The sequence below is a fragment of the Stegostoma tigrinum genome, chromosome 7 (genome assembly GCF_030684315.1).
Source record: "Stegostoma tigrinum isolate sSteTig4 chromosome 7, sSteTig4.hap1, whole genome shotgun sequence".
Lineage (NCBI taxonomy): Eukaryota > Metazoa > Chordata > Chondrichthyes > Orectolobiformes > Stegostomatidae > Stegostoma > Stegostoma tigrinum.
Window position 1 is genome coordinate 54,879,080 of NC_081360.1, and position 26,668 is coordinate 54,905,747.

The window sequence follows — 26,668 nt, forward strand, 5'->3', positions numbered from 1 at the left end:
TTAGGACATTGTTCACCTGCCTGCACCATCACTAAAAGGTGTACCAGAATTTTTCATCTCTCTCAATCCTGCTCTTATCTCAGTCCAGATATAAAAATGCCACAATAGAGAACAGAGATGCAAGATATGAAGTGGAACACCCCGGAGTGCTATGTGACAGAACAGCAAACTGCATATAAATAAAGCACAAACATAATAATATGATAATTCATGAAAATGAACTCTTGCTTGTTGCTTGCAAGATTTTCATTTTGCTGTTTAAACATGGAGTGGAAAATTTGATTTTTTTTCTTGCTGTTCAGAAGTTTTTTGCAAACCTTCTGTAAAATAACACTTCCTGTTGAATATTGTTTGCATAAGCTAAAGATTCCTTGAATATTTAGTCAGTGTGCCAGTTATAAATACCATGCCATGAGACACACTATGCAGGAGATAGTGAAAAAAATGCTCTTTCAGTAAAAAGAAAGAAGAAATTCAGGCAGAAATTATATCCAGTGCAAGTAGAGATTCTGCATTTTGTTTCTTTCTTTGCTCTGCTTCAAAAAAAAGTTGCGCCAGAATCTGCCCTCACCAACTAGCTATATACCAACTGAAAATTTCAGTTAAAGGTTCTTGTGAAGATTTGTAGCTCAGGTTGTGGATGAGGCTGTTGGCTTGCTCACTGAGCTGGCTGGTTCTCCCATACAGATGTTACGTCATCATGCTAGGTAACATCATCAGTGCGGCCTCTGATGAAGCAATAGTGTTCTACTCTGCTTGGAATTTATACGATCCTGTCTGTTAAGTTTTGTCATGTCATTTCTGGTTCTTTTTTGCACAGATTTGTATATGTGCTCTAATTTTTTATGTTTGTTGATTGCTTTATGGGTTGAAAACCAGGCCTCAAGGAATTCCCGTGCAAGTCTGTGGTTGGCTTGAGCTAGGATGGCCAGTCAAATTGATGGCCTTCATTGTCTGAGTGCACTGAGATGAAGGAAAGTTTGTCATATCATTTTGCTGCTAGCCGGTGTCCATGTATCCTGATGGCCAGTTTCCTTCCGGTCCAGCCAATATAATGTTTATTGCAGTCATTGCAAGGTATTTTGTAAACTACGTTGGTAACTTACAAGAGAAGAGGAAGACAACAATCATCTTCCGTTCTGAGAGGTCAGTATGGAATGAATGTCCAACAGGGTGTTGCAAACCACAGTAAAAAGAAAGACAACCCGTACTGATCAAACCCTCAATTTTCACAGCAATCACTCCAAAATCCACAAAGTTGTGTTAGGTCACTATTCAAGTGAGCCACAACATATGCAATATGCAAAAAGGAGGAAGAGAACCTACACAAGTTATTGCTAACAACGGATATCCCAACCACTTCATCTGTAGGTGCCTACGAGATAGATATCGCCAACAGGATGCAGTTCGCCCCGATACACAGGCCACACTACCCCATATCAAAAACATATCAGAACTGGCAACGAGACTCCTACAACTACTAGGAAACATGATAACACACAAACCCACAGCCACATTACGACAAACACTCACAAGGACCAAAGTCCCCATACCTATGACATGCAAGACCAATGCAGTTTACAAAATATCTTGCATTGACAGCAACAACATTAGATCGGCCAGACCAGAAGGAAACTGGCCTCCAGGATACACCAACAACAGCTAGCAGCAAAATGACATGAATAAATTTCCTTCATCTCAATGCACTCGGACAATGAAGGCCATCAATTTAATTGGGACTATGTGATCATCCTAGCTCAAACCAACCACAGGCATGCACAGGAATTTCTACAGCCCTGGTTTTCAACCCGTAATGCAATCAGCAGACATGTGGAATTAGACCACATATACAAATCTATGCATAAAAATAAACAGAGATGGCACGACACAACTTAACAGACAGGATCACATAAATTTCAAGCAGAGTAGAACAATATTGCTTCATCGGAGGCTGCACCGATGATGTTATCCAGCATGTTGGTGAAACGTCTGTTCGATAACTAGCCAGCTCAATGGGAAAGACAACAACCTGAAAATTTCAGTGCATGGAAATTACTGCGTATGCTTTAAAAGTATTTTTAAATATACTAAGAAACTGAGTACTACATGTCAATGTTTTCAAGTTATTTTCAATTATTTAGAATTAGGTTATGCTTGGGAGCAGATTCTAAAATATCAAAACCGCTCTGTTGATTCAAACTATTAATAGCATATATTTCGTACACCAGAAAATATTTTTAATTTTTTTTAACAAAAAGTACCTTCTTAAACACTGTCCAATTGTACTGTTCCATGGAAACTTTTATGACTTTATGAATTAAGATTAGGAGTAGGCCTTTTGATCAATTAAGCATGTTTGGCTCTCAATAAGATCATAGTTGATTTGATTGCAACAATTGAGATGACAAACATTTCCGCCTGAACCCCCAGAACCTATAACCTCCCTGTTAACAAATCAAGATGAGTTTGAACAGAAGCTCAAGTTTAATAAAGACTCCTTAAAACTAGCACCTGGATTCTGACCCCCATTCCTCATTGGTAGCCTATGCTTACAAAATGATGGAACATTAAAGTATTACAATCAGCTAATGCCTCAGAGAATGAAGAAAACAGTTGGTAGCTTAAAAGCTAGTAAGATTTAATGGTTGACTCCACCTCATATAATTTAAATCATGCAGCAACATTCTCTGAGCAAGAAAAAAAGCCACACATAAGTTATCCCAAGGCTTTGCAACAATACTAATTGGCATTGAGCTTTGTGAGGTTTCATTGCACTCTGTTAAGTGTGTCATAATGCACTCTTGTATTTTAAATATTTACTTTTAACTTTTATGATTTTAAACAAAGTATTTTCCAGTATTTCTGCACAAGGACTAAATCTTACATAAATTTCTCAAATGTAGAAAGACAGCATCACTTTTCTGTGAAACCTGTCTATTAAGAAATTATAATTAACTAATTCTGTATAATCTAGCTTTATGCTTAACTAAACTAATCTATTTTACATTCAAGGAAATAATTCTTACAATAATAGTAGTGGTTCCTACTTGTTTTATAGTAGTATGTTCTTTCTATTGTGTGTCTTTATTAAAATGAAAATAAAGTCAAATATTATGTTGCAACATTCAGTTTTACTTCAAATGCCAATTTATAGACATTAACATTGCTATTTGGCCATAAATGTTAATTATTGAAGATTAGTTTCTAGAAATGTACGTTCAATGAGCTTCAAAATTTGAATGAGTATTTTGCAAGATAGATAAAAGTTTGTTTTCCAAACTGTGTCCAGAGTGAATTACATAATTTTAGACAAAAGTGTCTTCATGCTTGCTTTAGCTTACATTCAAACTATCTAAACTAACCTATTTTTATAACATCACAATAAGTATTATAAAAGATCTCAACTAAATTGAGCCTAGATGAAAGATTTCAGATTAGACTAAATTTTCACCTGATCACCTCCACATTACATTTAACAAGTATGTCTATAATAATGTAATGAATCAACACTGCTACTGGTCTATTTATAATAGAAATACAACACCTTGAAAACTCTCAAATACCAAACATAAATATTAAAGAAACAAGCTCAAATAGTAGTGACAACAGTAATAATAATTGTCTTCCACTGAGAATGTTCAGACATGAATGATTTAGCTAGACCTTTGCGAGCTATAATCACTTGTTAGTTAATGCACAGTAACGAATGGCACCTGAAATCATTTCATGTAGTGTTTAAAAGATGCATTTTAAATATTTGTTCGTTGCACCACAGTTAACAAGAAGGACAATAACATATTATTCGATTTGAATAAAATAAACCTATTTTTTATGTTTGACGTGTATTCATTCTTTTCATGAGAAGTTATTATATTCAATTTTGGATTGGTTATGCCAAAGTAGTCAGTCTGTATGGCATTGATGTCATTGTGCCCTCTGCTTCAGCTAAACGTTCTCATTACTGCAGTGCATTTAAAAAGGTGTGAAATCAAACAGTTGCAATATCCTGTCAGTTTCCATTTTAATGAATATGAAATCCTTATTGTGTGACTTTCAACTGTCCAAATCAATTTGACTATTGAGGAAAGATCCAAAGTGTTAGTCACTGAATAGATATAAAATATTTATTTAAGGAGATAGGAAACTGCAGAGTTCATTTCAGTTGTCTCAGTGTTGAATTTCGTTCTCAATGTGCAACACGAAGCAGAAGCACTAAGTTTCACATATATTCTAATATTTGCTTTATTGTGCAGTTTTTTTTCCCCCGTGAGTGACTCACCAAAAAATGCCTATCATCAGTTTTCTAGCAGCTGCAGTCATTTGATTATCACCTGCTGGTAATCACCTCACATCATCTTCACATTCCTGCTTGTCAAGATATGGGCCAATGATATTGTTACAAGCAGGTGAGGAAGGGTGAATCAGATCCCTTCTTTGTAACCACCTCTTGCTTGCAACAAAGATTTTAAAATTCTTTTTAGCATTAACAAAAACATAATACTAGTCAAAATTAAGGAACTAATTATAATTATATTGAGTTGTAAGTGAAAAAAGAGAATTTTTATCACAATAATTTGAGAAATATAATGAAACATGTCGTGCATACACCTACACATAATAAGTTTAAAAAGGGGAGAATGTCAAGTACAACAGAAAGATAAACAAGGCACAGTTTAAAAAGTTCTTGGAGACCTTTAATTGTTATAATGAATGATTGAGATCAGAGCTGTGTAATTGATATATTTTATTCTCAGCAATATTCAAACTTGTAGAAATTTTTGGAGACTTCATTGCCATGAGGTCTACTGATATCTCTCAGTGTATCTTAACAAATTTGCCTCATAAACTACTTACTATGTCTCTGTGGCATACCTCACATCCAATTTCCCATCCTAATTTCCCACATGCTGTACCAGAACAACTCACCACTGAGCGAATTATCCTGGTATTCACCAGTATCTGTCACTGTCCTGTCATCTTTAAAATGTATATACCTGGACAACCACGGTCAGTCTGGAACTGCCCTTTATGGTTTCTGGCATTTGTCCTGGACAAGCAGACAGAATGAAACTGGCATCACATTTTGCATGGCGGGGTCTTGGGGGTCCTGCTAATCAGGCAGAACTTCCTCTTCCCCAGGAAGTGCAGAGCATGTCACCCTGATCTACATTGTTAGCCACCTGGGTTAACACAGTCTCAGTCATCTGGAGGAATTTCCAGAACTGTAGGAAAAAAAAGGTCAAGGCCCTCCATTTTTCCAGGATATATTCCACCACCTTCTCTTATAAATCTCACTGCCACTCTATCTCTGCAACTTCTAACCAAGGATTATGCTTTACCACTCTCAATACTGCCTGCAACATCGTCCCCACTTGCTCGCACCACACCGCACCCCCGTGCCACCCCCCCCAATCTTCCCAACCCCTGGCAACAACAAACTGGTAGTGCCGCACATGGAAGTGAAGGATGACATAAAAGGACAGTAACTTGCCAATCAGCTAAGTGAGGTCAGGAAATTCCAAGTCAGTCAGGTAGAATAATACAAGAGAGATAGTTTTGTAAGGCCAGATGAAGCCACCACTGGCAGGGCAGGTCATTTTCACTGGCATGCACTCCATGGCCCAAAGACTGTCCAAATGCAGGGCAAACAGCCAGTAACAAATATCATTGGTAAGAAAGGTCCCTTAGCTTTAATTTATGGCTCAATTGATCTCAGGGTGAGAGGGTGGTCTGACAGTTTCCTCACCACTGGCAAGATGGCATCACAGTAATAGGACTGTGGCTTCTATCCACATCTGCTCATCCATTTCCATTTTACCATTTCCCAACACCTACCCTGAGACTAATAAAATTCACAACACTATATTTACAAGCATCTGCATAGCAATCCAAACTGATTCTAATTTCATTTCAAATACAGAATGTCTGTTGACTCTACCAAAATGTTTCAATACATGCTTGCAAAGGTGCCTGAGCAGTCCGTTGCTAGGACCACGTGGTGCCAGGATTGCAATGAGTTCCAAGGAAAAGGTTGAAGAGAATGTCAAATTCATATAAATTTGGGGATTGGGAACAGAGGATTTTTCTATCTTAGGTAGGAAATGAGGGAATCAAAGTGCTGCATTTTCAAGTCCACATGGGAAAGAAAAAAACAGGACATATTGGCTTTTAGGTGTGTGTCCCGATGTATCATAGGAACCCGCAAAATAGTGTCAGCCCTTCCTTTCTGTTGTTCAAAATGTTTTTATAAGAAATGTTCTACACATCTGACTGCACACCCATGCCCATCACATTACTATATTACCAATAATCTCAATTGCCTGTTATATTTATTTAAATATGGTAGGTGAAGTGCTGGTTTTGATGATTTACGGGAATCAGTTCAGAGTCAAACAGTCATACAGATGTAGGGTATGGAAACAGAATTTCCAGTGCAACTCGTCCATGCTGACCAGATATTCTAGATTAATCTCAATGCATTAGCAAGCATTTGGCCCATATCCCTCCAAACCCTTCCTATTCATATACTAATCCAGATGCCTTTTAAATGTTGTAATTGTACCACCCTCCACCACCTCCTCTGGCAGCTCATTCCATACACGCACCATGCTCTGCATGAAAATGTTGCCTCTCAGGTCCCTCTTAAATCTTTCCCCTCTCACTTTAAAGCCCTCTAGTTTTGGACTTGCCCACCCTGGGGAAAAAATAGCTATTCATGGTTATTCACCCTATCCATGCCCCTCATTTTATAAACTTCTGTAAGGTCACCTCCTAAACCTCTGTCACTTCAGAGAAAATAGACCCCCTCTACTCAGCCTCTCCCTGTAGCTCAATCACTCCAACCCTGGCAACAGACTTGCAAATCTTTTCTGAACGTTTGAGTTTCACAATATCATTCCAATAGCAGGGAGATCTGAACTGCATGCAATATTCTAAAAGTGGCCTAACAGCTGCAACATAATCTCCCAACTCCTATACTCAATGCACTGACCAATAAAGGCAAGCATACCAAATGCCTTCTTCACTATCCTTTCTACCTATGACTCTGCTTTCAAGGAACTATGAATCTGCACTCCAAGGTCTCTTTGTTCAGCAATATCCCCCAGGATCTTACCGTTAAGAGTGTAAGTCCTGCCCTGATTTCCCGTTTGAAAACACAGCACTTCACATTTGGGTCCATGGGAAGCTGATGGGCTTTACGTCTGCTAGTTTGTGTTCCTCCTTTGAAGAAAACCCATCTAATCAGAGCATGAAATTCCTGTCCCCCATTCGCAGCTAACATCACCAAGATGAAGCATGAAAAGAAAGACCTGAGGATGAATCCTTATGGGATTATTGTTAACCATAAGCAATCAACATGGAAGAAAAGCCCCAGTGGGTCTATCTCAGAGATGTGAATAACTGGGGTGAGGCACTGGAGGATGATCATATGATCAATAGTCAAATAGATCAATAAAGGAAAAGCATCTCCATTTCTTGCTTTCCATTCGTGTCTGTTTCTCTTTTTACTTTGGCCTCTTCGCTTCTAATCTAGGCCATCTGCTGTCACTCCGTGTCCTGATTTATAATAGGCCCTTGATTTTGATGCATCATTTGTATTCAAAATCATAATTGTTTCATACAGAGGACTCAGATATGCCTGATGTGGTACTTTTTTCCTAAAAATTAGGAGAGTGGTTGAGAAGCAGTAGACACTAGTACCGCGTGTTGAACCTGAGGTGAGAAGGGAATAATTATTTTTACATAGTCAGGGGTTAGGATCCAGCATGTGACGTAGGTATATTTGATCGTGGCTTTCAAAAGGATTTGAATGAACACTGGAATGGAAAATATTTGACAGATCACAGGGAAGGGGCAGGGGAGTAGTTACTCTCGCAGACAACTGGCTTCGGTTCAATGGACAAAATGGTTTCCATCTGCATTTTAACAGATGATTTTAAGTATTGCTAAGCAATTTATTTCTACAAATTTATCACTATTTTATCATAACTGTATTATGGCATAAAAAACTTTCCTCCTATTCTGCTTTCAGGAGGGACTACATTTGCCTGTGTCATGTCACTGTTATGAGAAGCAGCTTCATCTCTGACCACTCCTTGAACTGTATTACCAATGACCGTAGGCTAATCAATTTTTATTCCAATCTTCTCATCTCTTCTGTACACTTCAATCATTTCAATTATACTTCTTATCAAAGGCTTTTCTACAGTTTAGAAAGCAATTCTACATGCAAAGAATTGAGGGATTTGGAACGGTCTTCCTGAAATGACAGTCAATGCTAGGACAATTGTTAAATTTAAATCTGAGATAGAAATTTCAATGAACATGGGACCAAAGCAGGAATATCAAATTAGGCCACAGAAAACAGTCTTTTCTGAAGAAAGGTCTAGGCCCAAAACGTCAGCCTTTCTGCTTCTCTGATGCTGCTTGGCCTGCTGTGTTCATCCAGCTCTACATCTTGTTATCTCATACACATTACACGCAAGGTTTTAAAAGCGATAGTGTTTTACCTTATTTTAATTCCATCCTCAGGATGCTGTTGCATCCTTTAATTGAGTAATCAATTAGTAACGCAAAATGTTCCATTTTCACATTTGCTAATTACATGTTTCTTCTTCTAGTATTAACCTTGCTTAGCTTGTCTGCTTGTAACTATGCATAAAATAAAATAATACCAAAATAATTTAACATAGACTGGTATTGAATCAGAGGAAATGAGAATCTAATCAAACATAACGTGAAATGCACTTGATTCCTTTTACTGAGTAAATATGCAGAATTGACTTTTGGCGAATGGCAATTGGCTCTTCAATAAAAGCTAGTTAAATCGCAAGTTAGGAATTCAATGTAAGTTCATAAAGATAAATGTGGATTGATACAATCAAGAACTCTTTGCAAAGTAATTATACTTACAGAGCAGGAAATATGGAAATACCATGCCAAATGAAAGTTCTTGCTGAAGATGAAGATTAATGAGCAATTTTCAAACCTAGATTGATATTCAGACTTTCCATTTGGTATAGCTTTTGAAGAGATAAGGAAGAGAGAGGTTCAGTGGCTTGTTTTTAAATCTATGCTACTGGCTTGTCCTTTAAATACTCATTCTGAAGCCTTTCAAGGAGGCATAAGAAAGTTGGTGCTTCTACTTCATGCTGCAACTTGAATTTGTGAAAGTGTTAGTTTACAGCTAATTTTCAAAGTCTATTTTTATGCTTTCTATAAAGTGATAGCTTTAAACATGTGATGCAACTTCTGCAATCAGAACTTTAAGCATCGTTTTACAATTGGCCCAAAGGTTTATTTCATCTGATATTTTTAATGAGATCATTCTTAGGAATTAGATTTTCCTTTATATGGAAATTTGGGACAATAGTAGCATAACAATCTAAGAATTTCAAGAGATTACTGATTAAGAATAACTTAAAAGATAGTAAAATTGAAGTCCATGCATTTATAGGGGTAGTAGTTGCATAGATATATGAGAATAGACAGGCTCACTGATTATTATGGTTGAAAAAAATTGCAAAAATAAAACTTCTGGTCTATGAAGCTAGATTTCATTTTGGGAGCTGAACATTGCCATCAGCTGAAATCATAAAATAGTAAAAGCTGTTACCAATGGAAGAAGGTGGAAATCAGGAACACTGATTAATGAATTTGATTAAAAAGAACAAGAGGAGCAAGAGGAAAGTAAATTTTTGTACAGTGAGTTATGGCCTGAAATGCACAGCCTGAAAAGGTGATGGAAGCACATTAAATAATAATTCAAAGGCTATAGGGACAAAACTAGGAAATGACTCAGTTCAGGTGCACAAAATGAACATAAACAGAGAACATCATAAATTATCTACAAAAGTTTGATTCGGTGAGCGTAGAACTCGGTGAGTAGTCTCAAAATAATATTCATTTTAAAGTTTTAAATTGAACTGAGATTGTTAAAAAGTGTAAAAAAGAACCTTCAAATTAATCAAGACTCAACAGATGCCATGGGCTTGATTTTCCCTAATGAGAAAGAAGTCCCAATGCCAGGGTCAAATTTGCATCCCATAGCCACATGGGTTGGTGTTGTATGACCTCAAAAATCTTTACTTTTGCAGACAATTAACAGCCTGCAAGTTGTGTGGCATGTTTCTGGACATGGACGTGGACACAGACTGATGAATGCAGATAGACAATGAGATGAGTGATATTATGTGTGTAAGTAGTTGCAGGAGAAGCACGCTAACAGTGTCAGGGAGCAGCAGAACTGGAAGTAATGTTCCACTGATAGCTGCAATAATTCAGTGAGGCAGAAGACAATTTTAATAGGATTAGTTGCAGCAGGGCACTCCAATGTGGAGGGAGAGATGGTATGTAACCCATAGAAAGTGAATAACCTGATGAATAGGGACAGTGAAGAATATAAGTGCTATGTATGACTTCCTGGCGAAACCTGATGGACATGGGACGTTTCAGATTAAGCCTACGCAGCAGGAATTTTTTGGAAGTGCAACTCACTAACAACACTCTTCCTCACCCAAGGATCTTGGAGCGAATGAGGAATTTGTTGCTATTTTGAGGAAGTAGTAGTACTGCAGTGCATTAAAGTAAATGCTCTTATACTGGCATCCATTGATATGTGGCTAAAATGAGTGGCAGCAGCTAGTAAGAAAAGCACAGGATGCTCACCCAAGTAATGAAGCAGCTGCTGATACCACTCCTCAGATGGCTGAGCAAACAGTCCCTGGCCTCAGCTTCCACTGCGAAGAAGCTTCAGGAGTCCATAGCAAAGCAGATGCTGGAACAGCAAGGCGTGATGTCTGGCTATCTATTAGAATTTAGAGAGGCTGTCCACAATCATGTGCATCCATTCCTCCATTGAAAGAATGGTAACCTCAAAGAGTCGTATGCATTATACCACGTTAATAGTAAAAAGCTAACCGATAGTATCAGATGCAAATTAGAGGCTTATACTATTACCAAAAGCAGTACCTCCATGAATTAGTAATATTTTAGAACCACCAAAGGATGTACAAAAGAATTGATCAAAGGAAAAATAAAATTTGAGAGTAAACTGGCAAATAATGTAAACAATTTATAAGAACTTATGAAGTATGTAAAAATGAAGACAGTAGTGAAAATAAATGAGTCCCTCAGAGGCTTGGACAAGAAAAATAAAGAAGAATCAGGAAACTGCAAAGACTTTAAACAAACATTTGATGTGTGTCTTCACTGCAAAGCCACAACAAAATACACCAGAAATAATTGGAAACTGAAGGCTTATTAAGAGTGAGAAGTCTATGGTAATCAGTTACAAAGCTACACATTTATTTTGACAAATTGATATCCAGCCTTTGTTGGCCACACAAAATCCCAACTCATTTCTCTCTTTGCCTTTGCAATTTGCACCTTGCTATCTCAAAGTTGATTATAGAGGGATAATCTGATGAGTTGACAGGCAGTCTTTGTTCCCACCTCAATATATTCTTTTTGAAACTATCCACACATTTTGACATACTTAGCTCTTAATGTTACAAATAAGTATAATCAAAAAATGAAAAGGGACACTGATCCTATTAAGATCAATGCATATGTTACAATTTAAGAAAGCACATATTTTGTTATTGCTGCTGAAAAGCATCTCGAAACATGGCGAGAAAAGAAAACTTAACTTTGAAGAACTTGAAATCAAGTACAGGGCACTGAAAGCACTTGATGAAGGATGAAGACATAAAGATGTTCAAGCTGACTTCAAACATAATACACTGAGTGGTTGGATAAAAACGTTGAACATCTTAAGAATTCGAAAGTGGAATACAGAATACTAACACTTAAAAGATGCAACAAGCAAAATATCTGGGACTGGAGAAGGTGCTCTTTACTTGATATAATGATATAGATAAAAATGACCCAAGCATAGCATTAACAAAAGAATGATTTTACGAGAAAGCTGACGTTTTAAAATGAAAACGAATTTCAATGCTTCAGTCCACACAATGACTGTAGTTACGCTTTAAATTGCACATAACTGGCTACAAGTGATTTTGTGGGACTGACTCATCCAGACACTCTTGACATTTGGATGACTGGCATAAGCATACTTGAGAATTTTACAAAAATGTAACCTAAGATTTTCTGTGTTGGTTAATGGCGAGAGCGATGAGTCCTGTGGGGAGCCCAGCAGTGCAAGGAGGAACAGAAAAAGGAAGAACAATGGTGGTAGGAGACACAATAACGGGAGGGGTGGACAGGTGTTTCTGTGGTTAAGGATGTGACTCCAGGATAGTGTATTACCTTCCTCGGGCCACAGTCAAGGACGTGATTAACCGCTACAGAGCATCCTGAAGTGGTGGGATGAACCATCAGAGATCAAGGCTCGTGTGACAAAAATGTAAGGAGCTAGGTAACAGTTCAAGTAGCAGGACATCAAAAGTTGTAACTTCTGGATTACTTCCAATGCCACATGCCAGTGAGTATAAGAATAGATGAATAGCAGTTGCATCTTTGGCTAAAAAGTTTCAACAAGAGGGAGTACCTCAGACTTCTGGATGACTGGGTCTGTTTCTAGGGAAGGTCAACAAGCTGTACCTGAACAAGAAGGGGATCAACATCCTTCTAAGGGGAGTTTACTGGTGTGGTTGGTGTTAGTTTAAACTAATTTAGCAGTCATATAGGGTACAAAATGGAAGTACAGAAGCGGGTGATGTGCAGACAAATACAGAAGAAGAATTGAATCAATTTAGAAGGCAGTGAGGATGTAGTCAAGTTAAAGCACAAGGAAGAATGGTAAATTTGGATGGCATTTATTTATATACAAGGAGTCTTGCGATCTCTCAAGGAGGGTGTGATTAACGCATTGTGACTTTTATTTATTTGAGCAATGTGGACATTGTTAGCTGGTCAGCATTTATTGCCTGTCCCTAGTTGCCCTGAAAAGGTGGTGGTGAGCTTCCTTTTTGAACTGCTGAAGTCCATGTGCTGTAGGTTGACCCACAATGCCATTAGGGAAGGATTTCCAGAGTTGTGGCATGGATGACGGAGGAACAAGACTGGCAGCTCAATCCCAGGGTCCAAAACCCTCAGGTGAGACCAATTAAGGGGAGGAGTGCTAAGAAAAAACTGGTGTCACAATATTGGTCATGGCATCAAATTTTTCAATAAGGAAGAATGTTATGTTAGAAAGTTTGTCAAAATAAGCTATGAGGTTGGAACTTAAAAACAAAAAGGGGGCAGTCACTTTGGTAAAATAGTTGGAGACAGAGAAAGAAAGACATATGTAGGCAAATCTCAGGTGTGTAAAAATATTAGGGTAATAAGAGAAGAGGTTTTCCACTTCCCCAGTATTAACTGAAATTGACAAAGTGTGAAAGGCTTAGATGGGCAGAATTTTAAAGGGTGTCCAAAAGACCATTATGAGCCTGTATGTAGAATGCATTGAGAGATGGGGGTTGTTGGACCTAAGTGCAGGGAACAAGGATGGACAAGTGGTAGCTGTGTCAATGGAGGAGTGTTTCAATGAGACTAACCATAATTCAGAAAAATTTAAGATAATAATGGATAAGGACACAAGATTAACCAGAAATAAAGGTTCTGAATGGGGATTTGGCTGAGTTTAGTATGATTAAACAGGATCTGGCCACAGTGGACTTGGAGCAGCTACTTGCAGGAAACTCCATACCAGAGCAGTAGGAATAATTTAAAATGGTAATAGTGAGAGTACGGGGTCAGCATACTCCTGTAAATGTGAACGGAGAGACTAGCAAGTTCAGAGAACCTTGCGTGCCAAGGGGCATACAGGATTGAATGAGGAGAGATGAAACAAAAGCTTATGACAGACCTGAAGGACTCAACAGTGGATACCCTGGCGGAGCACAGAAAGTGCAGGGGGGACAGGAAAAGACAGCTAACATTAAGGAAAATTCAAAGGCTCTTTCGAGAAAAGCGAGTAACAAGGGACAGGGTAAGGCCCACCCATAAGGGATCAAAGTAGATCATGTGTGGAGCAGACATAGCCAAGGTTGTAAATTAATACTTTGCCTCTGCATTCACTGTATGGATGCATGAAATGTGTGAAGAAATCAGGGACAGGGAATATATACTTGAAAAAAATTAGCATGAAGAAGGTGAAGATATTATTGGTTTTAGTGGGCTTGAAAGTGGACAAGCGCCCATAGAGATGAAACGTCTCCAAGGCTGCTGCGGGACACAAAGGGAGTGATTGCAGAGGCACAGATATTAATTTTCAAATGCTCTCTTTTCACAAGAGGGGTTCCTGAGGACTGGAGGATAGCTAATGTCATACCATTACCCAAATATATTGGTAGGGATAAACCAGAAAAGTAAAACAGTTAAAGTAAAAAAGTGGATCTAAAACCAAAGGTAGGAAAGCTATTGCAAAGATTTCTGAGGGACAGAATTAATCTCTACTCGAAGAGGCAAGGATTAACCAAAGATAATCTGTTTGTCAGGGGAGATTAAACCAAACAGATTTGATTTAATTTTTTGATGGTGACTAGGTGTGTCGATGAGAGTACTGCAGTTAATGTAGTCTGCATGGACTTCAGTAAGGCTTTTGAAAAGGTCTTGCATGGCAGACTGAAAACAAAAAGAGAATTTTTGATGGATACTGCTGATGATGATATTGAAACTTGTGTCTCAACAACGGGCAACAACACCATTGTGGAATGTTACAAAGGCAGTACCATCCAAGGAGACAGTGCCAGATTACCAACATCTATGATATTTCCTGGATAATTTAGACTCACCTTCACTCAAAGTCCATTTCTAAGGCAATATTAAACAAGTGGGCCAGGTAGAAATGCTAATTGGCTATGCCTGATATCCTCAATTCTCTCTTACCTTTGAAGTAAATGGGCAGTTTAAAGCATGATAATTTAAAACCATTGTCCACACAGGTCTGTGACTTCACTCTCAAAAATAATACTATAGCAAACATTGTAACAGGAGATTGAAGACATAGAAGTGATGGCTTATATACAATGATGTAACATCCTTGTCACCATTCCCTCAATATGTTTTCTCTCCCTCTCCCTACCACTGTTTCCCAATGCAGGCATGGCACCTCAAACTGGGATAAAGTGAACCTGTTTTTCAGTTGGCCCTGTTGACATGGAAGACTTACATGGTTGTTCCTTGGTGATTCTCAGTCAGTTTAGACATCCTAAGTGTCACCTTTGCATATATTAGTTTTCTGTTGGTTTTTATAAAAATCAGGAATTGTCAAGCAATATTCATGGATTTGCCAGGGCTTCTGGACTTGAAAATAAAGGGTGAATACCTATATTACACCAATGGTGTGGATTCTTGCTCGAACTCCTCCTACCTGATTACATTGTCTGGTAAATGGAGGATGGAAGTGCAAAGTTGAGCTATAAGTTCTCAAATGGTGAAGGCTTGACTGAAGTCTGATGGAACTTCATTTTCTCCATATATCAATGGCACAATAGATGTTGTCAAGCGTAACATTGTCCTTTTCCGTTACTTTGTGCAATGATTTACATTTCATCAGAAAGGACAAGCAGTGACTAAATCATTCAAATAAACATGACAGAAATGTACAGTGGATGGTCAAATGGTTTGTCACTTTTATGCTGAGAAAATCTGACTGTCATATTTTCAAGCCATCCTTTCTCTGTAGATTACCAAGCATGCTCCAAATCTCTTGGCTTTGCTATCATATTAAGCATTACCAAATGACAGAAAAAAAAACTTGTATTAGACTGAAATTACTTCAGATACTCACTTTGTTTGTGAAAACAGACAATACTGGTGTCCAAGAAGATCCAATAGCTTTCAAAAAATGTAAATATTGTAATGTTAATCAAGTAAATTAGAGAAAATGCACCTTTTGCTGCTCGACTCAGTAACTTTCCCACCCATGCTGATATTGATGAAATAGTCTCCGGCATTACAGTGCCATTTCTACAATGAGTCAGAGATTAAATTTGACTATTATCTTTAGCAAGATTATGACTAATACAGCACAAGTTCCTGGCGCTTACAACAGCCCTTCAGCTTTCTGCCTTAATCTCAAGGCTTCTCAGCCATTTAAATGTATTCTTAGGATTTAAGTATCTTCTTATCACACTCACTACTTGTGTCCATCCCTAGCTCACAAGACTTGGTGGTACTGAGCAAAAGGTTTAATCCACTACAGTCAGCCAAAATTATTTTATTGTGAGTGGTTAAGTATCATGGTTAAATATTCCAGCTGCTTGTTGAATTTTCTCTTAAGCCTAACACCTTGTAGACTGCTTTTGATAAGAATAAATTCAAGAACATATGAACTTCATGATGCCAAACATTCAAATTCAGATTCTTATAACAAATTTCAACAGAAGACCAAAATAAACTTTCCACATAAATAAATACTTCAGGTATGATTTTCCAAATTCTTCTGGTGTCAGCTAATTTCACTCTGGTAATATATTGAAAAATAGCTAACTAGTTATCCGTAAAATTTCTGATGAACATCAAATGTTTATTCCTATTTATGTTTTAACACCAATTTAACTAGTCTAATCGACATTTATTCATTTTCTAACATAACACCATATATTCAACTTCCTATGAGCAAATATCTGTTTATGTAATGCAAATATTTACCCAACCTTTGTGCTTCATATTTTCATTTAGTTATAAATAATCAAATTACTAACTTTAGCCTCAGCAATTTGTTCTATATTTAATGCCCACCATAACAATAGCTGTTCATATAACATGATACTTTCTGGAAAATATTTTAAGTGATGGATAAGTCTAAGGAGGAATTTTAAAATAGAAACTTCGACTGTTGACAATGCAAGCCAGCAATTTCAGAAACCACTGCCCAGTATTTTCCTATAAATATATCTATTATTTCTGAAATTTATTATCAACGGGTAAGAACCATTATAAATATATATTTATAAATGGATTTATATGTCAAGCTTTATATATTTTCCAGTGAGAGAATTCCAGAAAATGGGGTAATCATTAATGTTTGAATCACACAACTCTGGGAGAGATTAAGTGCAAAGTATAATTCTTGGATTGTAAACCCTTAGATCAGTTAGAGAAAACGCTATGAAGGCATTTAAAAACAAAACAGTCAAAAACTAAAATTAAATGAGTATGTGACTCATACATAATTATTGGTTAAAATAAGTGCTAATTTTCTTTTGCTTTTATCAGTACTTTTTTTTAACTTTCCAATGTTCTTCCCGTAACATAGTACCAAACTGGTGATACAATGAAAGTTATGGTTCTTATGAACCTAATATTCAGTACTTTAAGAGAATTAAAAGTCAATCACATAGTACTATATTCTCTGAAAAACATGTGAACCACATTTTTTTAAACTGAAAACGCAGAAGCCTGCAGGTCACATTTCACGAGATTTATTGGGGATAATTTTCTCCCAGACAAACAATTGCTGTCACAGCAAAGAGGGGAGTTGTGCATGGGGATCCTGCAGAATCCCCATCGTAATACACTTTGAAGGAGTTGCCTGAGAAATTAGATTGTCCATTACTCTATTCCATTATTCTCGGATCCCTCAAAGTTTATTTTAATCGGAGACTTCCGATGGTTCTAATGTAATTAAGTAGGAACGGTCGACTATTTAATTTGAAGTCTAACTGCTGAGTAACTATTAAACAAACCCCGTACTTACTTCCCATACCACCAACTGCACCTCCCCTAGATTCCTTATACCACCCCCTTCCACTACCAGACCTGAACAGTAGTTAGCACTGCTGCCTTACATTGCCAAAGACCTGGGTTCGATTCTAGCCTTGGATGACTATCTGTGTGGAACTGCACATTCCCCCTCCTGTCTGCATGGATTTCCTCCCACAGTCCAAAGATGTGCAGGCTAGGTGGATTGGCCATGCCAAATTGGCTTGTAGTGTCCAGGAATGTTTAAACTTGGTGGATAAGGCATGGTAAATGTGGGGTTATGGGCATACAATGGGCAAGTAAGTCTGGAATGGGCACTCTTCTGAGGGTCAGTGAACCTTGGGATTCTATTTCTCAATATCCGTGCTGCCAGGCCTAACCACCTATCCCACTCCCAACATAGGTCGCCTCTCAGACCTAACAACTACCTTCTCCACTTCCCACCAGATCCAATTTCTCTCGCCCAGCACAACCTGTGCTAGACATTGCAATTTGCCTGAGAGATAGCAGGAACTGCAGATGCTGGAGAATCAATTTGCCTGCCCACTTGCTACCTTGCACCCTGCCCAATTGGCTCCTCATCCCATTGCACGTTATTCTACCACCTGGCACCCTAAATCCATCCTATGTGGCTACCTAGCTTGCATCCTTACCCCAGCTGCCCCTTCACATTGCCAGCACCCTAAAACCACACTTACCATATCTACTCACCTTTTGGCAGCTAACTGCTGTGAAAATGGAGCATGGTTTGCCTCCCTCAAATACAGCTCAGCATTTCTGAGGAAGATGTTAGAAATACAGAGCTCCTTTATTTTGCTTTCTCTGTGGGATTGTCACTCCCTGGAAAATCTGGCCCATTAAGTTCAATTTCACAATTTAGCATGGTGTGAATTAAATGAATTGTTAGTCTATTATTATAACAGATAAACTACTCCACTGCTTGGTTTCTAATGAGCCAGATAAAGTGCAATAGCAGCAGTGAAACCATATGCTAGTAATGAGACAGCACAAAACCTGAGCAATCTCAATGCAATAGATGTGCAGGTACTGGTGTTGGACTGGGGTGGACAAGGTCAGGAATCACATGACACCAGGTTATAGTCGAACAGGTTTATTTGAAAACACAAACTTTTGGAGCGTAGCCCTTTTGTCGGATGAACTGAGAAAGAACCACACTGAAAACAGAATTTATAAGTAAAAGATCAAAGGGTCATATAACTGATGAGGATGTATTAAACAAATCTAAGATGCTGTTACATCTTTAATCAGTTAGAAGGTTTTAATCAATTAATGTGCACATTCAAATCCCTGGATTTCTTTCAAATCACTGCCCAGATAAAACCTTTAGCTCTATTAGTATAAAGAAGAGGTGACATTTATGTCAGACAATGCATGTTAGGTGTGAGGCCTTATTATTAGGTGTGAAGCTGGATGAACACAGCAGGCCAAGCAGCATCTCAGGAGCACAAAAACTGACGCTTCGGGCCTAGACCCTTCATCAGAGAGCTCTATTTTCACAGCAGTCAGCTTCCAAAAGGTGAGTATATATAGTAAGTGTGGTTTTAGGGTGCTGGCAATGTGAGGGGCCAGCTGGTGTAAGTTTGCAAGCTAGAGCTCTCTGATGAAGGGTCGAGGCCCAAAACATCAGCTTTTGTGCTCCTGAGATGCTGCTTGGCCTGCTGTGTTCATCCAGTTTCACACTTTGTTATCATGGATTCTCCAGCATCTGCAGTTCTCACTATCTCTGATCACAGGCCTTATTTGGAATCTGTTTATTGTTTTGGTTTGGACTAAGACTGGTTTTATTTCTAAAGCAGGAATTTATAAAAGGCCCCATTGACTAACTGTGTATAAATTGTGTGCTTTTCGAACAAAATAGAATATATCAGCAAATACAGATTCACCCCGTACATTTAAATGTGTTTGTCTTTGTGTGTGTGAGAAAGAGTGTGAATGTATGTGTGTGTGTGTGTGTGTGTGTGTGTGTGTGTGTGTGTGTGGGGGGGGGGGGGGAGAAAGGGTGAGTATGTGTGTGTGTGAGAGAGAGGGAGGGAGAGAAAGTGAGGGTGTGAGAGAGAAACAGGAAAGAGATAGAGAAAGTGTCTGTGTGTCTGTGCATGAGTCTGTTGCGGGGGAAAAAGTGAGAGAGGGAGAGGCGGGGGGAAAGAGTGAGAGAGAGAGAGAGAGACAGAGTGAGTGTGTGTGTCTGCGTGTGTGTGCGCGCGCGCACCTGTTCTCACTCTCTAAATCACTTATATTCCCTGTCGCACGTGCACACACATACACATACACACACTCCCTCCTCTCTAACACACACCCCCTTTCACCTTCTCCCTCACACACACCCCTTCTCGCTCTCTCCCACAGAAACACACACACACTCTCACTCTTATCCCCCACACACACTTTCTCTCTCTCTCTCTTTCTCCCATACACACTCTCAATCTCTCCCTCTCTCTTTCTCTCTCACATAAACATACACACACATTCTCTCTCTCCCACACACATAGACACACACATACTCTCTCTCTCTCTCTCCTACACACACTGACAGGCGCTCGCTCTCTTTCTCTCCCTCCCACACACACAGACACACATACTCTCTCTCTCTCCCCCACACACACAGACAGATACACTTTCGCTCTCTCTTTCCCCCCCACACACAGGCACACATACTCTCTCCCACATACACAAACCGACACACACACACACACACACTCTTTCTCCCACCCACACACACACACACACACACACACTCTCACTCCGCCCCACACACAGCCAGACACACTCTCTCTCCCACACAGACACATACACACTCACTCTCTCCCTCCCACACGCACAGACAGATACACGCTCTCGCTCTCTCCCACACACACAGGCACACATATATACACAGTTAAATCTATGGGGTGAATTTTAATTTGCAGACACATTATATTTTGTTCAAAAAGCACACCTATTGTAGACAGTCGATGGTGTTTTATAGATTCCTCCTTTAGAAATAAAACTAGTCTGACATAAACCAAAACACAAACATATTCTAAACAAAGATAATAAAGTGTGAAGCTGGATGAACACAGCAGGCCGAGCAGCATCTCAGGAGCACAAAAGATGACATTTCAGGCCTAGACGCCCAAAACGTCAGCTTTTGTGCTCCTGAGATGCTGCTGGGTCTGCTGTGTTCATCCAGCTTCACACTTTGTTATCTTGAATTCTCCAGCATCTGCAGTTCCCATTATCTCTGATCACATATTCTAAACAAAGCCTGACACCTAACATGCATTGTCTGAGCTAAAATGTCACTTCATCTTTATATTGATAAAACTTTCAGTTCTCGAAGGGCTGTGACTTGAAAGTAATTCAGGGGTTTACGTATACATATTAATCAATTAAAACCTTTGAACTGATTATAGATATAATAGCATCTTAGGTTTGTTTAATACATTCTCACCAGTTGTGTGACACTTTGATCTTTTACTTATAAATTCTATGTTATGTGTGCTTCTTTCTCACTTCACCTGCTGAAGAGACTACACTCAAAAAGCTTGTGTTTTCAAATAAACTTGTTGGACTATAACCTGGAGTTGTGTGATTTGTGACCTTGTCAATGCAATGGAAATGCAAAGGATACTGTGTAATATACTGTAGTGTTAGTGGTATATTAAGGATACATTATATATCCAGTGTTTTAACTGGTGATACCCTTTAGTTTGAGATAAAACGGTGTGAAGCTGGACGAACACAGCAGGCCAAGCAACATCAGAGGAGCAGAAAAGCTGATGTTTTGGTTTGAGACCCTTCTTCAGCTCCTCTGCTGCTGCTTGGCCTGCCAAGTTCATCCAGCTTCATACCGCTTTATTACAGATTCTCCAGCATCGGCAGTTCCTACTATACTGTTTAGTTTCAATTGTTGCTACTATCTGAGACCATTCACTAGTACCAAAAACCATTATTTCTAGAAAGTGTAAGTTCCTGTTTTGTCTTATTCCATTTGGCCAGATTCTGTTGTGATTATTTCGTTTCAACTCCTGCAGCTTCCCTCAACAATTACATATTGATAGTAAGTCGCAAGTTGCAGGATTCAGAATATTTTATTTTAATTCTGTTGGGTATCATTACCTTTTGTTGAATACATGGGCTTACACAATAATATCAGTTCCAGATATAAACATGAGTTTTCATTAAATTATAAGAATTGTTTTTAAAAAATAATAGCAGTACCATTGCATTACTGTGTATATTCTGCATTAAACTACTGAGATGGAAACAGAGGAACAAAATTGCTCAGTAATTACCACGAAGTGAGAAAGAAGCAAGTATATAGAGACTTCAGTTGTCCCAATACAGACTGGATTAATAATAATGTAGAGGATAGAGAAAATGGAGAATTCCTGAAGTGTGTCCAACAGAACTTTGCTGATCAGTGTATTTTTGGCCCAAACAGGAACAAACATATTCTGGATCAATTTTAGCAGGTTGAGAATAAATCTGACCTGGGTAAAATTTTCACTCAGCATGTTTGACCTCTTTGTATTGCACTTTGAGCAGTCTATTTGTTAGTCCTTATATTTACCCATGGAAGCCATTTTGAAAATAATTACAGAGTGTTTTGGTTTTGTTTTGTGGGGCCATTAAGAACAAGAGTGGTTGTCTTGACCTCTCCAGACTCAACCCACTGTTCAGCTATGCACAGAATTTGGCCAGTTTCCCCTTCGTGCACCAGCACTGAGCTGCATTACAGCACCTATTTGGCATCTGCAGCTTCCTGACACACTTAATACAGGCTTGAACTTGAATATTGCTAGGGCTTCCCAAAACAGACTAAAATAAGTGGCACTACTAATTTGTTGACTTTAAACCAACTTCAAATAAAAGTAAAATTTACCACACAACACCGGTGCCTCCACTCCACCATCACACAGCATGTTAGCACATGTCTCATCGCATAAGAGAAAATGGTATAAAAAAGTCTACAAAGAGAAGAAATGCATCAAGCAGAGGTCTTCTAGAAATGTTAATCTGTGTTTCAGATATTGATTGTCTTGCTGTCATGCTGTCTGTTTCTCGATTCTTCCATTTTTACTTGACATTTTTGTCTCAGTTTTCTTTCTTTGTTTTCCTTTTTAACACCATCTGGAAGCCCAGAAAGTTCAAAATAAAATACATATTTTACAGAAACAAGCACATCTTGACAGGTGGACTGTGACAAATTAATATGTCATTGCAATGAATGTCAAAGTTCTACATTTAAATCAGGTTGTTTTCTCTCAAAATCTTTTTCCCCATTTTGTCATTACAATTTTGATTCGCTGATTCCCTTAAATACACAAAAGACTTGCAAATTCATGAGGTTACTGGGTTGGCAAATGTTCAGCACATTGAGAGTGTTGTTAGATGGAATTGCACCTAAAACATCAGAATGGACACAGGCTTGATGTAGTGCCAAGATGTTGTGTTGAGTGCCTTCACATAGAATGTAGCACTCAGTGAGATTCACATTGTACAGCGGAACCAAGATATTCTCTCCACTAACACTACTTATTCACATTTTGGAACATAGGAATATAAGAACCGGAATATGCCCGTCACCCCCTCGAGCCCCCTATTCCACTATTCAACAATATCATGACTGATCTGTGGCCCAAAAGCATTTACTTGCCTTTGGCCTATATCCCTTAATACCTTTGCTTAACAAAAATGTATCTATCTCAGATTTAAAATTATCAACTGATCCACTGCCATTATTGAAGGAAGTTCCAAACTTCTCTCCACACTTTTAAGTGTTGAAGTGGTTCTTAACAGCTCGCTTGAATGGTTTGGTTCTAATTCTTGGACCTGGCCCTCTAGTTCTAGAACCCCCCATCAATGGAAAAAGTTTACCTTTATCTACACTGTCTTTTCCTTGAAGATTTTGATATCCTGAATACTTTGATCAGATCACACTTTAACCTTCTAAATTCGAGAGAAAACAGGTATAATTTATGTGATATCTCCTCATAATTTAAGGCCTGAAGTCTAGGTATCATTCTTATAAACCTACATTGTAGACCCTCCAAGGCTGATGTATGCTTCTTCCCAAAATGTTGTGATCAGATCTGTTCACAGAATTCCAAATGGGCCTGATCAAACTTCTTATTCAGTTCTACCACTAGTGTCAGTGTAGCCACGTCACTCAGACCAGAAGGTATTGCAGCATAAGTAGGCTATTTAGCTCATCACATCTGCTCTGCCGTTCAATTAGATGATGGCTGATTTAATAATCCCAAACTCCACTTTCCTGCCTTCTCTCCCATAACCCTCAATTTCCTTACTGATTAAAAATCTGTCTATCTCAACCTTGAAATATTTAACTATATTAAATAGTGTTTAATAATGTTAACTGGCATTAACAGCCTTTTGTTGTATAGAAATCTGCAGGTCAGCTATCCTCCAATAGAAGAAACTCGTCCTCATTTCTGCCTTAAATATGTAATTCTTATTCTGAGATTATGCCATCTAGTTCCAGACTCACCCACAAGGGGGAAACAACCTCTCTGCATCTACCCTTTGAAGTCCTTGAGCACACAGGAGATTTACCAGAATATGTTGCCTGGGCTGGACTGTTCCATTTATGAATAGGGATTGGACAGACTGGGGTTGCTTTGCTTTGATAAGAGGAAGTTGAGAGAGAATATGATTAAAATTCATAAAATAATGATGGACATAGACTGAGTAGACAGGACGGAACTTCATCCCTTGATGGAAGGATCAATTGCTAGAGGCATAGATTTATGATAAGGGGCAGAATGTTTAGAGTGGATGAGGAAAAACTTTTTCACCTAAAGGGTGTGGGAATCTGGAACTCATTGCCTGTAAGGATGATCTCGACAGAAAACTCATAACATTTAAGAAGTATATAGAATTGTCTTGCGATGCCAAAGCATACGAAGCTAGGGACAAGTGCTGAAAACGAGATTAGAATAGTCAGGCAGTTGTTTCTGACAGGCATGGATGCGACTGGCCAAAGACCCTTTTTCTGTATAGTAAATCACTATGACTCAGAGTGTATTTGTCACCCACCCACTTCCTTTAATTAATCCAGATGTAGATGAATTGGAGACAGATTTTTGATTTTCAAATTTTTTTGCTACGCACCCGACTCTAAACCCATTTGTCTTTGGGGGCTAAAACTGTCTTCCATTGGACTACTATTTGTTTCTTGAACTGACTAATACTGCATTTGGTTGAACTGTAAAACATATGACTGATACGATCTTGTCGATTTCCCTCTGTAAGAATAAGCCCGGGATGTCTCCCTTCCAATCATTTTCATTGCAGCGTCCTATCCTCCTCCTAATTCCAATTCCCTATATAGCCCCACCTACTACATGTCCTTGGTGTATCATGTTTTCCTTGGATACAAGGAGTAGCAACTCAACTTTGTTTCTAAAAAATGAAAGAGTGACAAAAATTGCTTCACATTATGAACGGGTTAAGTGGCATACTAACTTGGAATCTTAGGTGTCACAAAACTGCTTTAACAGTAATTATTTGCATGCAGTCTGTGAAAAATCCTTTCGTCTATAAAATGATACCGCTAGGTTTCCTCAATCAGTTGTTATGATGCTAAATGGGAGACATTGTTAACTATGAATCTGCTTCTAATTCACTCAAGTCTTGTTGCAAGAAAGGAATATACACAATGACCATGAGAGGGCATCTCTGACATTAAAGACTGCTTCCCCACTCCTCTCATTTCAACACTCAAAAAGAACATTTCCTCCATACAACTTTAGCCCATTCCTCAGTAATCCTCAATAATTCATAGGATCAGACCATACACAAGATGTCCTTCAGCTCATTGAGTCTGTACATCAAAAATACATGAAATTTACATCATGCCCACTTTCCAGCACTTGCCCCATAGCCTTGAATGTTATGACAGTTCAGGTGCTGATCTAAATACTTTTTATAGGTTGTGAGGTTACCTGCCTCAACCACACCCAAGCAGTGCATTCCAGACAATAAATCTTCCTGTTTGTGCAGCACCTTTTATATCCTCTCTTTTCTGTATTCAAGATCCCAAACATTTCTTCCAAGTTTATCAGTGATTAACTTTAACATTTTTCAATAGTGTACTGCATGCACTGCTTATGCTAAAGCCTCAACATACAAAATGGCATAACAAAGTGGAGCTGGAGGAGCACAGCAGGGGAGCAGGAAAGCTGACACTTTGGGTTGGGACCCTCCTGACCTGAAACGTCAGTTTTCCTGCCCCTCTGATGCTGCCTGGCCTCCGTGTTCCTCCAGCTCCACACTGTGTTATCTCAGATTCCAGTATCGGCTGTTCTTACCATGTCACCATAACAGAGTTGGTGTCTGCTTTGTAAAACCCTTCATTCAGTCCGTCAATGTGGCCCCAAACTTTAGTTACCTGTCATTTTAATTTTTCACTGTGCTTCCACTCAGATCTTTTGATCCTCAGAATGCTAATGCACTCTAACAAAGCACAAACGCTAGCTCAAGGATTATAAATAATTTTTTAACTGGGGATTCTACAACATACTGGAACTCAACATTCAACAAATTTAGATCACAACCTCTGCCTTTCGTTTAATGGTATTTCTTTGCTGATTAAATTTATTCCCATTTCTTTCAACTGTCCTTTACTTTGTATTCACATGACTGCCCACTAGACACTTATTTCATTACTTTATTTGTCGCATTTACACTCCCTTTGACTACACGCTATGAAACCTGCTATATTTAATCATCCCTTCCCTTCTTTTTGTTCAAAATCAATCATGTTTCTAATTCTTCCAGGTTTGACAGAAAGTCAGAGACTTTGAAGCGTTGGGTGGAATCTCACTGGCCAGCTGGAGAGCTGGTGTGAGAGCCACTGTGATTCTTTGTGAAAAGGTTTGCTAAATAATGGATTAATAGCGGACATTTCCCTGGAATCAAAATCCGAAGGCAAGTGATATGGGGTGTGGGTGGGGATTTTTGCAGGTTAGGGCTCATGAAAGGCAGG

At 38.6% G+C, this 26,668-nt stretch overlaps 1 protein-coding gene and 1 long non-coding RNA gene across 2 annotated transcripts in view; one reads left to right on the forward strand and one right to left on the reverse strand.

The window, feature by feature from the left end:
• The window catches only part of galnt13 (UDP-N-acetyl-alpha-D-galactosamine:polypeptide N-acetylgalactosaminyltransferase 13), a 406,679-nt gene that overhangs the window by 366,559 nt on the left and 13,452 nt on the right, over nt 1–26,668 (forward strand). The window lies entirely within an intron of this gene.
• Nucleotides 21,879–26,668, reverse strand: part of LOC125453836 (uncharacterized) — a 41,102-nt gene continuing 36,312 nt past the window's right edge. Inside the window, exon 4 of the long non-coding RNA XR_007247868.2 lies at nt 21,879–22,791. This is a non-coding gene — a long non-coding RNA (uncharacterized LOC125453836). The remainder of the gene's footprint in view (nt 22,792–26,668) is intronic.